Here is a 14,865-nt window from a genome sequence, read left to right on the forward strand (position 1 = left end):
ATAAGGGATATTGGTCTATAGTTTTTGTAGTGTCTTTGTCTGGCATAGTTGAAAGGTATTACTGACTTCATAGAATTAGTTAGGAGGCATTCCCTTCCTCAGTTTTTTGGAAGAGTTTTAGAAGGATTCGTGTTAATTCTTCTTTAAATGTTTGGTAGGATTCAGCAGTGACACCTTCTTTGTTCCTGGGATTTTTTTATTACTTTGGAAGGTTTTTGATTACTGATTCAATCTCCTTAGTTGTTATGGTTTTATTCAGATTTTCTGTTTCTTCTTCAGTAGTATTTTGATAGTTACATGTGTCTAGGCATTTGTCCATTTTATCCAAGTTATCCCGTTTATTGGTGTTCAGTTGTTCAGAGTGTTCTCTTATAATCCTTTTAATTTCTGTTATGTCAGTATAATGTTCCCTCTTTAATCTTTATTATTCCCTCCTTTCTGCTAACTTTGTGTGTGATTTACACTTCTTTTCTAGTTCCTTAAGATGTCCAGTTAGAAGATCTGTCCTTTTTTTTTTTTTAATGTAGGCATTTACAGCTATAACCTTCCCTTTGAGCACTGTTTTTGCTGCATCCCATAAGTTTTGGCATGTTGTGTTTTCTTTTTCACTCATCTCAAGATAATTTCCAATCTCCCTGGTGATATCCCATAGTTCTGTTGGTTGTTGGACCACAAAAATCTGATTTCACATTGCTCACATTGGTTGTTGGACTCATATTTTGTGAGTTTTCTGGTTTTCCTTTTAATTGTTTTCTTGTTTCATTTTTGTGGCTGGCAGAGCTATTTTGTATGGTTTTAGTCTTTTAAAATTTGTTAAAACTTGTTTTATGACCTATGATCTTTATTTGAGAATGTTCCCCTTTTGTACCTGAAAAGAATGTATGTTCTGCTATTGAGTTTTGGAGGGTTTTGTTTGTATGTTTCCTAAATCAAAGTGTTTTTTAGTAACATTGCACTCCTCTCTTTCCTTGTTGATCTTCTATCTGATTATTCTAACCATTTGTATTACAGGTTCTAACCAGTGCAATGTCACTACCTAAAACTCCAGTTGTATTTCTATACCCTAGGAATGAACAATTTGAAAATGAAATTAAGTAAATGATCCCATTTACAGTAGCATCAAAAGGGATAAAATATTTAGGAATAATTTTAATGGAGTAAGTACAAAATTTTAATGGAGTTAGTAAGTGCTTGTGCTCTAAAAACAACAAAATATTGTTGAAAAGAATTTTAAAAGACTTAAATATATAAGACTCCCATGTCCGAGTATTGAAAAGCATAATATTAAGAATAAGAAGGCAGTATTTTCCAAATTAATCTACAGATTTAACTTGATCACTGTGACTAGTACAGCTGCCTTTTTTGCAGAAATTAAAAGGCTAATCATGAAATTCATGCAAAAATGCAAGGGACCAAGAAAAGTCAAAACAATTTTGAAAAAGAAAACAAAGTTGGGGGACTAGCTGAGACTAGAGTCTCTCAAAAGGTAGCACTGTCAACATTCCCAAGGTCTTTAACGCCAATTACATTTATTTGAATCTTACTTCTATCATTGTCACCTTTGTTTTACTGCCACACTTTCATCTTTGTTACTCACCCTGTTTTGATTATTCAATTTTGTAAAATAACCTGGTTTCATCTTTGGGAGACAAGGAGGAAACACAGCTACATACTTTGCTCTGTGTATATGAACTGAAAAACAGATACATAGTAGCTGGTCTCTAGCCTACTTTGAAAGACGTTATTTGATTGATCACTGTTTTTATACACATATTATTACAGAGTGATTCTTATACTGAAAAGCTAGAAGTGTTGTTTATACTTACATATTCACTCATAGCCAATAACTGGGGTAATTGGAATTTGAACCATATTATTTAGGAGCTGGTGTTATTTAAGTATACTATGGTAACTGAAATTTCTGCATATCAGAATTGTGTAAAGCAAGAAATGTCATTATATTTAGAATCCAATTATTTTTCATCACCTCAATTATTAGAAACCTGGCCTGAGTCACAATCTCCTTTTAATTGTATTATTGCCGTAGACTTTCAACAGAGCTCCCTGATTCTGCATTTTCTTCTCCTCCATTCTTTTGTCAAAACAGCTGCCAAAATTACCTTGTTAAAATTTGTCATTCTATGTCATTTTCCCAATAACTTCCTATTTCACTAGGGTAAACCAGTTCTTGCGATGACCACTGTCTTCAGTTGCCTTTCTGACATCATCTCCAAAATATGCTTTTTAAATTAAGCATAGCATTAATTCATCAATTAACATTCGAACGAGAAGATTGTAGTGATAGGAAGATCAGTTCACAGCCTCTTAAAGGTTTGAGATTCTTTATTTAGGGACAAGTTGCTAACATTGACACCTGGTAGGAGAACATCTAATAGGGACTAGTTCCTTAATGTTGAAGTTCAGACAACAGCATGACGGACTCCTTGATCTGGAAATCTGCTAAATTTGAACTTATCCATACCCTAGTACCAGGGATGCATTAAGTCTATAATTTAATGACTCTGGGCTGCACAGATAGGATAACTCAGGTACTTAAAACATTATTTAAATAGATTTCTATTTCCAGTTTTTAGCCTTATTAAAAACTTGGAATAATTTGGAAAAAAATCCTTAATTTGATAAATGTTATCTACCAGAAAGCTATAACAAATATACCTAATAGTAATTCTGTGACAGTATTCACAGTAAAATCCATGGTGAAAGCAGGTATGCCAACTGATCACTTCCTTCCAGTGTTTTTCTGAAGATGCTAGCTAATGCAGTAAGAATATAAAAATAATATAGGGCAGTGCAATGGTGACTCAGTGGCACAATTCTCACCTGCCATGCCAGAGACCCAGGTTCAATTCCCAGTGCCTGCCCATGCAAAAAATATAATAATAATAATAAAAGATATGCATAGATAACTGATCTTATTAAATATACTAGTATTCCTAGAATATCCAAGAGAATCACCTAAAAAGCCATTGGTACTGTGAAGTTTTATTAATAAGATAGCTAAATCTAAAAGCAATATGCAGAAATCAAGAGCGTTTCTATAAGATAACAGTAACCAATTAAAAGTGTATCAGATAAATTTTCAAATCACAAAAACTCTATGATTATACCTAACGATAAATGAGCAAGATTCATATGAGTAAAACTGAAGGACGAGGAGAGAGCCCCTATGTTCCATGATACATACAATCAATGTAATAAATATATCTACTTTTTTTCCCAAGTTAATCTGTAAAGTCTGTGTAATCTCAATTATAACCCTCTGTGAGTTTCTAAAGTCATTGAAACTTAATTTTAAAGTTTACTGGGAAGAGATATTTCCTAAGATCTAGCAAGAAAATTTTTGAAAAGCACTAAAAGAGGAGGAACATATCCTACTGAGTTGAGACACAATATAGAACATTAATAGTATAGGCTTTTATTGCTATAGAAATACATATATTGGAAAACATTCCACCTGGATTGAAATCTGAATGGAAAACAAGCTACAAAATATTTTAAGAAAGTAGACAAGATTGTCTGTCATTTGCAGTGATAAAAACCTTCCTAGGTAGAATGCAAAGTCCAGAATTTATAAAGAAGAAAACTGATAGATTTGATTCTGATAATAATTACAGTCTTTAGGATAATGAAAGATATCGTAGGGTTGGGGAATGAATGACTAGGGAGGAGAAAATATTTCCTGATATAAATAACCAAGAATTACTCTCTAGAAAAGATAAAGAACTTCTATATTTAAATAAAAATACAACGACCAGATTGAAAAGGAGTAAATAGTACAAGCATAAATTTGAAGACATTTGAATGGCCAAAAAATAATTGTAAGAATCACTTTCACTGTTAATAATTGAAGGACAAATTTTTTAATAATAACATATTAAGAAATAATTTCAGAGACTTTTAAAAATAAATTGACAAAAAAATAATAAATTCACAGTAATCAGTGTTGCCAAAGGTCCAGTTAAATGGACACTTTCACCTTCTGTTGAGTGTAAATTTGTTAAAACTGTTGAAAGGCAAACTCATCACGAACAAGGCTAGACGACGAGTTCAGGCAAAGTATTTCAGAGAGAAACAGAGCTTCCTGGGCAGAGTCTCTTGAAACAGCTGCCCCTAGGTGGCAGAGGATAGGGTTTTTTATGGCTTAAGGTTGGGGGTTGGGGCAAGGATTAGGTAAGGTTCTATTGTCTTGTTTTCAGAATTAAGGGGTTAAGAGTTGACAGTGATTCACTGATAAAATTAAAATTTGAACACTGCCTGAGTTACAGGATTGTAATTGTCCTCTGCCCTGGGGGGTAGGGGTGGGGTGGGAGGGTGGCATGAAAAAGTACAGGTTAGGGTAGGAGAACTGTTTCAGATATTTGCCAGTGGAAGGTCACATCATGGGGGAAAGGGGGTCCTGTTCTCCAGGCCTAATGGGTATGTATGAGAACAACTGAATACTAGGCATCAAAGTTGAAAATATATATATTCTTTGACTCAGCAATTCAGTATCTAGGAACTTAGCTATCTAAAATATAGATTTACATTAATAAATCCATATAGGGATATTCATCGGCATTGCCTGTAGGAACAAAAAATTTGAAACTTAAATATTTGTTAAAGCAGAAATGGTTTAATAAATTATGCTATAATGACACAACAGTATACTTACTTATGCATTAGTTTGGGGTTTATGTGTTTTTTGGTGGGTTTTTTTTTTTTTTTATTGATTTCTATCCTATTGAGGAATTAACTGTTCACCTAAAAGAACTAGAGAAAGCACAACAAACCAAACCCAAAGCAAACAGAAGAAAAGAAATATTGAACATTGAACTATTGCTTGTTGGTTGTTTTGGAGTTCCACTGTTAACAGGAATTTGATAGTCCCCACTGTTTCCCAGTAGACAGACCTCCCTCCTCTGGGTATTTGAACCCAGCAAACCTCTACCCTGCCTTTCATTGTCTGAAACTGCTTTTGCCTAGAGGACAAATTCTGGGAAGAGGAACATGCCTAAGAACTTGCACCCCAAATCAGTCTACTCAGAACAGAGCCTAGGACCCACAGGGAGGCACAAACAAAATCAAGAAGGATGCCAAGAGCTTCTTGCATGGCTTACCCCAAAGCTGAGGTTTCTTGGCCAGGACAGCAAATGCAGCCTTTAGCCCTGAGGAAGCACAACATCCTTAACTTCCACTGCCGTTTGAAACATTGGCAACATAACAGTTGGGGCCAAGATGGCAGCTTAGCAAGGTATGGGATTTAGTTCATCCTCCAGAACAGCTACTAAATAAACAGGAACAGTACAGACCAACTTCTGGGGCCACGTCAGTGACCGGACACACAGCGTACCCCAATTTGGACAAGCTGCACCTGCTGCGAGCCCCACCAGAACCATGAGTCCCCCAAGCTGTGGCAGCTGGTGCCCCTCCCCCGCAGGCTGCTTTTCAGAGCGGAAAGGAAAGGGGCTTTACCAGCAGCAGGGGCTGAGTGCAACTAAGCTTCAAGTGTGGAATTAATTTATAAATTCTGACTACTGAAAATAGGCCCCCAGCTCAGGTGAACCTGGTCAAAGCAGAGGTTGGTGATTTTTGCCCCAGTGCAGAGGCAGCAGGGCTGACAGAAAAAGAGAAAAAAAAAGAGAGAGATTTTTATGGCTGTGTTTCTACAAAGGCTTGACAGTCTTTGGATTCAGCAATAGGGCTTCTGAGGCTGCAATTGCCCCAGACATAGGCAGAAACAAGCTTATTTGAGAGCTTGTCTGAAACCTGTGTCTTCCCCAGGGGAAGGTTGAGGCCCAACTTGGTGGATTCCCTCCCTCAAGGAATTCAGACCCCAGGGCTTGGGAGTTTGAAGCCATTAAAGCCAGCCTTGAACCTCTCCTCTGTCTTCACCACACCCCAGCAGGGATAGTCTGCTGAAGTTTAAGGTATCACATCACCTTATGCTGATGGGACCAGCAGGGAGACAAGTGCCACATACTGGGCAGGATAAGAAAAACAGAGTCCAGAGACTTCACAGGAAAGTCAGTCAACCTGCTGGGTCTCATCTTCAGGGAAAACTGACGCAGGTGACTCTTTTCCTCCTGACAGGAGGCCAGTTTGGTCTGGGAAAATCTAGCTAGGGTCTATAATACCTAAGTAGACCCTCGTAAGGGGTAAAAAAAAAAAAAAAAAAAAAAAAAAGGCACCATACAGGCAGGGCAAGAAACAAGAAAACAAGAACTGAAAAATTCTGCTGTTAAAACCCTAGCTAGTGGTCCAGTATAAGCTGAACTGAATGTCAAAGAATAGATGGTCAACAAATTCATCCAGCAAGAAAATCCTAGGTAAAAGAAGTGAAAACAATCTCCAGAATAAAGGAATTGAGGTAATTAAATGCCTAGACGCCAGCAAAAAATAACAAATCACACTAGGAAAATTGAAGATATGGCCCAGTCAAAGGAACAAACCAACAATTCAAATGAGAAACAGGAGTTGAAACAATTAATTCAGAATGTTCAAACAGACGTGTAAAACTTCATCAAAAATCAAATCAGTGTATTGAGGGAGAATATAAAGAAGGCAAGGAATAAACAAAAAAAGAAATTGAAAGTCTGAAAAAAATCACAGAACTTATGGGAATGAAAGACACAGTAGAAGGAATGAAAGGCACAGTAGAAGAAATCAAAAAACAATGGAAACCTACATTGTTAGATTTCAAGAGGCAGAAGACAGAATTATTGAACTGGAGGATGGGAAATCTGAAATCTGATGAGCAAAAGAAAATATAGGGAAAAGAATGAAAAAATATGAGCAGGGTCTCAGGGAATTGAATGACAACATGAAGTGCATGAATATACGTGTTGTGGGTGTCCCAGAAGGAGAAGAGAAGAGAAAAGGAGGAGAAAAACTAATGGAGGAAATTATCACTGAAAATTTCCCAACTCTTGTGAAAGACTTAAAATTACAGATCCAAGAAGTGCAAAGTACCCCAAAGAGAATAGATCCAAATAGACGTACTCTAAGACACCTACTAATCAACATGCCAAATGTCAAAGAGAAAAAGAGAATCTTGAAAGCAGCAAGAGAAAAGCAATCAATCACATAGAAGGGAAGCCTAAAAAGACTATGTGTAGATTTCTCAGAAGCCACGGAGGCAAGAAGACAGTGGGATGATATATTTAAGATACTAAAAGAGAAAAACTGCCAACCAAGAATTCTATATTTAGCAAAATTGCCCTTCAAAAATGAGGAGGACATTAAAACATTTTCAGACAAAAAAATCAATGAGAGAATTTGTGACCAAGAGACCAGCCCTGCAAGAAATACTAAAAGGAGGCAGAACCAAAAAGACAGGAGAGAGAGGTGTGGAGAAGAGTGTAGAAAGGAAGACTATCAGTAAAGGTAAAAAGGAGAAAAATTAAATATGACATATAAAATCCAAAAGGCAAAATGGTATAAGAAAGTACTACCCGTACAGTGATAACACTAAATGTTAATGGGTTAAACTTCCCAGTCAAAAGACACAGACTGGCAGAATGTATTAAAAAACAGGACCCATCTCTATGCCATCTATAGGAAACAGATCTTAGACCCAAGGATAAACATAGGTTAAAAGTGAAAGGTTAGGAAAAGATATTTCATGCAAATAACAATCAGAAAAGAGCAGGAGTAGCTATACTAATATCCAACAGATTAGACTTCAAATGTAAAACAGTAAAAGAGACAAAGAACACTATGTATTAATAAAAGGAACAATTCAACAAGAAGACATAACAATCATAAATATTTATGCACTAAGCCAGAATGCTCGAATTACATGAAGCAAACACTGAAAAGAGAAATGGACACATCTGCCATAATAGTTGGAGACTTCAATTCCCCGCTCTCATCACTGGGAAGAACATCTACATAGAGGATCAATAAAGAAACAGAGAATTTGAATAATGCAATAAATGAGTGAGACTTAACAGACATTTTAGAACATTACACCCCACAACAGCAGAATACACATTTTTCTCAAGTGCTCATGGATCATTCTCAAGGATAGACCATATGCTGGGTCACAAAGCAAGTCTCAATAAATTTAAAAAGATTGAAATCTTACAAAACACTTTCTCAGATCATAAAGAATGAAGTTAGAAATCAATAATAGGCAGAGTACCAGCAAATTTACGAACATGTGGAGGCTCAACAACACACTCTTAAACAACCAGTGGGTCAAGGAAGAAATTACAGGAGAAATCAGTAAATATCTCGAGGCAAATGAAAATGAAAACACAACATATCAAAATTTATGGGGTGCAGCAAAGGCAGTCCTAAGAGGGAAATTTATTGCCCTAAGTGCCTATATCAAAAAAGAAGAAAGGGCAAAAATCAACTGTCCACTTGGAAGAAGTAGAGAAAGAACAGCAAACTAACCCCAAAGCAAGCAAAAGGAAAGAAATAACAAAGATTAGAGCAGAAATAAATGAAATTGAGAACATGAAAACAATTGAGAAAATCAGCAAAACCAGAAGTCGGTTCTATGAGAAAATCAATAAGATTGATGGACCCTTAGCAAGACTGTCAGAAAGAAGAAGGGAGAAGATGCAAATCAATAAGATCAGAAATGGCAGAGAAGACAACCACTGACCCCACAGAATTAAAGAAAATAAAGTCAGGATACTATGAACAACTTTATGCTAATAAATATGACAATGTAGATGAAATGGACAACTTTCTAGAAAGGCATGAACAACCAGCTTTGGCACTAGAAGAAATAGAGGACCTCAGCAAACCAATGACAAGTGAAGAAATTGAATCAGTCATTAAGAAGCTCCTCAAAAAGAAAAGTCCAGGACCAGATGGTTTCACATGTGAATTCTACCAAACATTCCAGAAAAAATTAGTACCAATCCTGCTCAAACTCCTCAAAAAAACTGAAGAAGAGGGCAAGCTACCTAACTCATTCTACCAATCTGACATCACCCTCATACCAAAGCCAGACAAGAATTTTACAAAAAAAGAGGACTACAGACCAATATCTTTAATGAATATAGACCCAAAAATCCTCAACAAAATTCTAGCAAATCGAATCCAGCAACACCATGACCAAGTAGGATTCATTCCAGGTATGCAAGTATGGTTCAACATAAGAAAATCAATTAACGTAATACACCATATCAACAAATCAAAGCATAAAAACCACATGATCATCTCAATTGATGCAGAGAAGGCATTTGACAAAATTCAACATCCTTTCCTGTTGAAAACACTTCAAAGAATAGGAATAGAAGGGAACTTCCTCAAAATGATAAAGGGAATCTATGAAAAACCCACAGCTAACATCATCCTCAATGGGGAAAAACTGAAAACTTTCCCCCTAAGATCAGGAACAAGACAAGGATGTCCACTATCACCACTGTTATTATAAGACAAGGAAAATAAATACAAGGCATCAAAGTTGGAAAGGAAGAAGCAAAACTCTCACTGTTTGCAGATGATACGATACTATATGTCGAAAACCCCGAAAAATCCACAGCAAAACTGCTAGAGCTAATAAATGAGTAGAGCAAAGTGGCAGGTTACAAGATCAACACTCAAAAATCTGTAGTGTTTCTTTACACTACTAATTAACAATCTGAGGGAGAAATCAAGAAAAAAATTCCATTTCCAATTGCAACCAAAAGAATAAAATATTTAGGAATAAATTTAACTAAATAGACAAGAGACCTATACAAAGAAAACTATAAGAAATTGTTAAAAGAAATCATAGAAGTCCTAAGTAGATAAAAGGGCATATCGTGTACATAGATTGGAAGACTCAATGTAGTTAAGATGTCAGTTCTACCTAAATTTATTTACAGATTTAATGCAATGCCAATTAAAATCCCAAAAACTTACTTTTCAGAAATAGAAAAACTGATAACCGAATTTATCTGGAAGAGCAGGGTGCCCCAAATAGGTGAAAATATCCTGAGAAAGAAACTAAAGTTGGAGGTCTCATGCTACCTGACTTTAAGGTGTATTATGAAGCTACAGTGGTCAGAACAGCATGGTACTAGCATGAAGATAGATATATTGACCAAGGGAATTGAATAGAGTGTTCAGATACAGACTTTCTTTCATCTATGGACAATTGGTCTTTGATAAGGCAGTCAGTCCAGCTCACCTGGTACAGAACAGTCTCTTAAATAAATGGTACCTCGAGAACTGGACAGCCACATGCAAATAATTGAAAGAGGACCCATATTCAGACCCTATACAAAAGTTAACTCAAAATGAATCAAAGACTTAAACATTAGATCTAAGGCCATAAAACTGTTAGAAGCAAATGTAGGGAAATAACTTATAAATCTTTTACTTGGAAGCAGTTTTATAGACTTTACACCAAAGCAAGAACATTGAAGAAAGAAAGAAAGAAATGGGAACTCCTCAAAATTAAACACTTTTGTGCATCAAAGAACTTCATCAAGAAAGTAAAAAGACTGCCTACACAATTGGAGACAGTGTTTGGAAACTACATATCAGATAAAGGTCTAGTATTCAGGATTTATAAAGAGATTGTTCAACTCAACAACAAAAAGACAGACAACCCAGTTACAGAATGGGCAAAAGACTTGAACAGACACTTGTAAGAAGAGGAAATACAAATGGCCAAAGGCAAATGAAGAGATGCTCAACTTCCCTGGCCATTAGAGAAATGCAAATCAAAACCACAATGAGATATCATCTCACACCCACCAGAATGGCCATTACCAATAAAACAGAAAATGACAAGTGCTGGAGAGGATGTGGAGAAAGAAGCACACTTATCCACTGTTGGTGGTAATGTCAAATGGTACAACCACTGTGAAAGGCAGTTTCGCGGTTCCTCAAAAAGCTTAATATAGAATTGCCATATGACCCAGCAATACCATTGCTAGGTATCTACTCAGAGGACATGAGCACAAGGACACAAACGGATATTTGCACGCCAGTGTTTATAGCAGCCTCATTTGCAATTGCAACGAGATGGAAACAGCCAAAATGTCCTTCAACAGACGAGTGGCTAAACAAACTGTGGTGTATACATACGATGGAGTCTTGTGCAGCTGTAAGACAGAATAAAGTTATGAAGTATGTAACAACATGGATGGACCTTGAGGACATGCCGAGTGAGATTAGCCAGAAACAAAAGGACAAATACTGTATGGTCTCACTAATATGAACTGACATTAGTGAATAAATTTGGAGAATTTCATTGGTAACAGAATATCAGGAAATAGAAATAGAGTAAGATGGGTAATTGAAGCTGAAGTGATACAGATTGTGCAACAGGACTGAATGTAAAAACTCAGGAATGGATGGCACAATACTACCTAACTGTAATAGAATTATGATAAAACACTGAATGAAGCAGAATGTGAGAATGATAGAGGGAGAAGGGCTGAGGGTACAAATGAAATCAGAAAGAAAGATAGACGATAAAGATTGAGTTGGTATACTCTAGGAATGCCTAGAGTGTACAGTGATAGTGACTAAATATTCAAATTTTAAAAATGGTTTTGCAAGAGGAATAACAAAGGAATGTCATTACTGCAAGGTGCTGAAAATAGATGGTAATTAATATTTTAAAATTTCACCTTATGTGTGAGACTAAAGCAAAAAATGTTTATTTAGTATAAGATTTATATTTATATTTATATTTTGACTAGTGCATTTCCTAATGTAACTTATGTGGATAGCTTAATTGAATACCATATGTACATGGAACCTTGATTAGGACATGAGAGTTTGTTGGTTTGTCCAGAGTGATGCCTCGATAAAGCCCAGAGTGATTTGATCAGTGAATAAAAAAGTATTTGCAAAGTTCCCTTCGGAGAATGGTGAGAACCGGGGGGAAAATTCGACTTCCCCAAGTTGAATTCTTGATATTCTCACAAGCCGTGTGGACAACCAAACCTATAGACTGAGCCCCCAGTCTTGAGGTTTGCTCATATGAAACTTAACCCTGCAAAGGATAGGTCAAGTCTATTTAAAATTAGGCCTAAGAGTCACCCCCAAGAGAACCTCTTTTGTTTCTCAGATGTGGCCCCTCTCAGTAGCCAACACAACAAGCAAACTCACCACTGTCCCCCTGTCTACATGGGACATGACTCCCAGGGGTGTGGGCCTTCATGGCAACATGGGACAGAAATCCTAGAATGAGCTGGGACTCAGCCCCAAGGGATTGAGAAAATCTTCTTGACCAAAACGGGGAAGAGTGAAATGAGACAAAATAGTGTCAATGGCTGATAGATTCCAAGCAGAGTCGAGAGGTTATCCTGGGACGTTATTCTTACGCATTTAGTTAATGTCACCTTGTTATTCAAGATGTAATGGAGAGGCTGGAGGGAACTGCCTGAAAATGTAGAGCTGTTTTCTAGTAGCCATGTTTCTTGAAGATGATTGTATAATGATATAGCTTTCACAACATGACTGTGTGATTGTGAAAACCTTGTGTCTGATGCTCCTTTTATCTACCTTGTTAACAGACGAGTAGAACATAATGAAATAAAAATAAATAATAGAGGGAACAAATGTTAAAATAAATTTAGTTTGAGATGCTAGTGATCAATGAAAATGAGGGGTAAGGGGTATGGTATGTATAATTTTTTTTCTGCATTTGTTTTATTTCTTTTTCTGAATAGAAGCAAATGTTCCAAGAAATGATCTTGATGATTAATATGCAACTATGTGATGATATTGTGAATTACTGATTCTATATGTAGAATGGAATGATCAAAATAGGAATGTTTGTGTTTATTTGGTGTTTTTTTTTTTTGGTATTTAACAAAATAAAAAAAAATTAAAAAAGAAATTAAAAGACAGCCTACACAGTGGGAGACAATATTTGCAGACGATGTATCAAATAAAGGTCTAGTATCCAGAATGTATATAGAGATTGTTCAACTCAACAACAAAAAGACAACCCAGTTACAAAATGAGCAAAGGACTTGCACAGACACTTCTCAGAAGAGGAAATATAAATGGCCAAAAGGCACATGAAAAGATCCTCCACTTCCTTGGCTATTTTAGAAATGCAAATCAAAACCACAATGAGATATCATCTCACAACCCCCAGAATGGCCATTATCAATAAAACAGAAAATGACAAGTGCTGGAGAGGATGTGGAGAAAGAGGCACACTTATCCAGTGTTGGTGGGAATGTCAAATGATACATCCCCTGTGGAAGGCAGTTTGGCTGTTCTTCAGGAAGCTAAATGTAGAATTGCCATATGACCTGGCAATACCATTGTTAGGCATCTACTCATAGGACATGAGGGCAAGGACACAAACGGACATTTGCACACCAATGTTTATAGCAAAAAAATTGCATTATTTACAATTGCAACGAGATGGAAACAGCCAAAGTGTCCATCAACAAGTAGCTAAACAAGCTGTGTTACATACGTACAATGGAATATTACACAGCTATAAGAATAAAGTCATGAAGTATGTAGCAGTGTGGATGAACCTTGGGGACGTCATGCTGAGTGAAAGTAGCCAGAAGCAAATGGACAGATACTGTATGGTCTTATGAAAATAAGCTTAATATTAATGAGTGTACTTTAAGAGTTAAAGTTACGAATGTGTTATCAGGAGATAGACAGAGGGTTGAGACTGGACATTTGGTCCTGAAGGAGTACAGAATGTACAGCAGGACTGGTTGTAAAGATTCAGAAATGGATCGCACAGTACCATCTGATGGGAGCACAATTATATAAGTACACTAAATGAAGCAAATTGAGTATGGTTGAAGGAGAAGGGCTGAGACATGTATGGTACCAGAAGGAAAGACAGAGGATAAAGACTGAGACAGTATAACTTAGGAGTGTCTAGAATAGACAGCAGTGGTGATTAAATGTAGAAATTAAGAATGTTTTTGAATGAGGGAAAACAAATGAATGTCAACTTTGCAAGGAGTTGAAAATGGATGATATACAGGAAAAAACTACAATCAATGCAAGCTAGGGTCTATAGTTAACAGTAACTTTGTAATATGCTTCCATTGAATGTAGTAAAGGTAATATGCCAAAACTAAATGTCAATAAGCAGGGGAAGGGGCATAGGCATGTAGGTTTCTTTGTCAAATAAAAGAAAATGTCCTCATATAAATTCTGATAGCAATGACATGGCTGTGTGATTGTACCAGAAACTATTGGTGTTTTACTTAGGTTTATTTATGATGTACTAATAAACTGTTTAAAAAATGAACAGAGATAAAAGTGTTAGAGAAAACGTGGAGAAAGAGATGTACCTTTTCACTATCGGTAGAGAAGCAAAGTGGTGCAGCCCCTCTGGGAGGCTGGGGTGATGTTGCCATATGATCCTGTAACCCCATTATTAGGTATATACTTGGAGGAATTGAGAGTGGGGACACAAATGGACATTTGTATGCTGGTGTTTATGGCAGCAGTATTTGCAATTTGCAACAGATGGAGGTGGCTTATGGGTACGTTGACTGTGGTTAATTGTATAAATATAAGAAATTTCTTACATGAACTAGAACAACATTTTTACAAGGTCTTAATAATTAGGTGGTAAATGGAAAACACTACAGCTAATACAAGCTAAGGACTATACCCAATAGTAATATAATAATCTTTCATTAGTACTGTACCAAAGCTAAGCATCAGTAATAGGGGTTATAAGGAGTATGAGATTTTTTTTTTAGAACAGTGAGAATGTTCTCAAATTGATTGTGGTTTTCAATGTATATAACTTTGTGATTATCGCAAGAGCCGTTGATTGTACACTTTGGATGGATTGTATGTTGTGTGAGTAAAACTGTTAAAAAAAATCAAGTTGCAGAACAAAAACTTTAATAAGATCTCATTTGTTTTTTAGAGAAATACCAAAATATATTCATATATATTCCT

General features: G+C 36.2%; 1 protein-coding gene across 9 annotated transcripts in view; it reads left to right on the top strand.

The window, feature by feature from the left end:
* The window catches only part of DLG1 (discs large MAGUK scaffold protein 1), a 318,826-nt gene that overhangs the window by 185,150 nt on the left and 118,811 nt on the right, over positions 1-14,865 (top strand). Inside the window, exon 1 of one of the 9 annotated variants that reach the window (XM_077117945.1) lies at positions 14,323-14,438. The exons of the other annotated variants lie outside the window; for them this stretch is intronic. The gene's annotated coding sequence lies outside the window, so the exon portion shown is untranslated. Of the gene's footprint in view, positions 1-14,322; positions 14,439-14,865 lie in introns of those variants that run through there. 9 annotated transcript variants of the gene reach the window in all.

Source organism: Tamandua tetradactyla, chromosome 10, assembly GCF_023851605.1.
Source record: "Tamandua tetradactyla isolate mTamTet1 chromosome 10, mTamTet1.pri, whole genome shotgun sequence".
NCBI classification, from domain to species: Eukaryota; Metazoa; Chordata; class Mammalia; order Pilosa; family Myrmecophagidae; genus Tamandua; species Tamandua tetradactyla.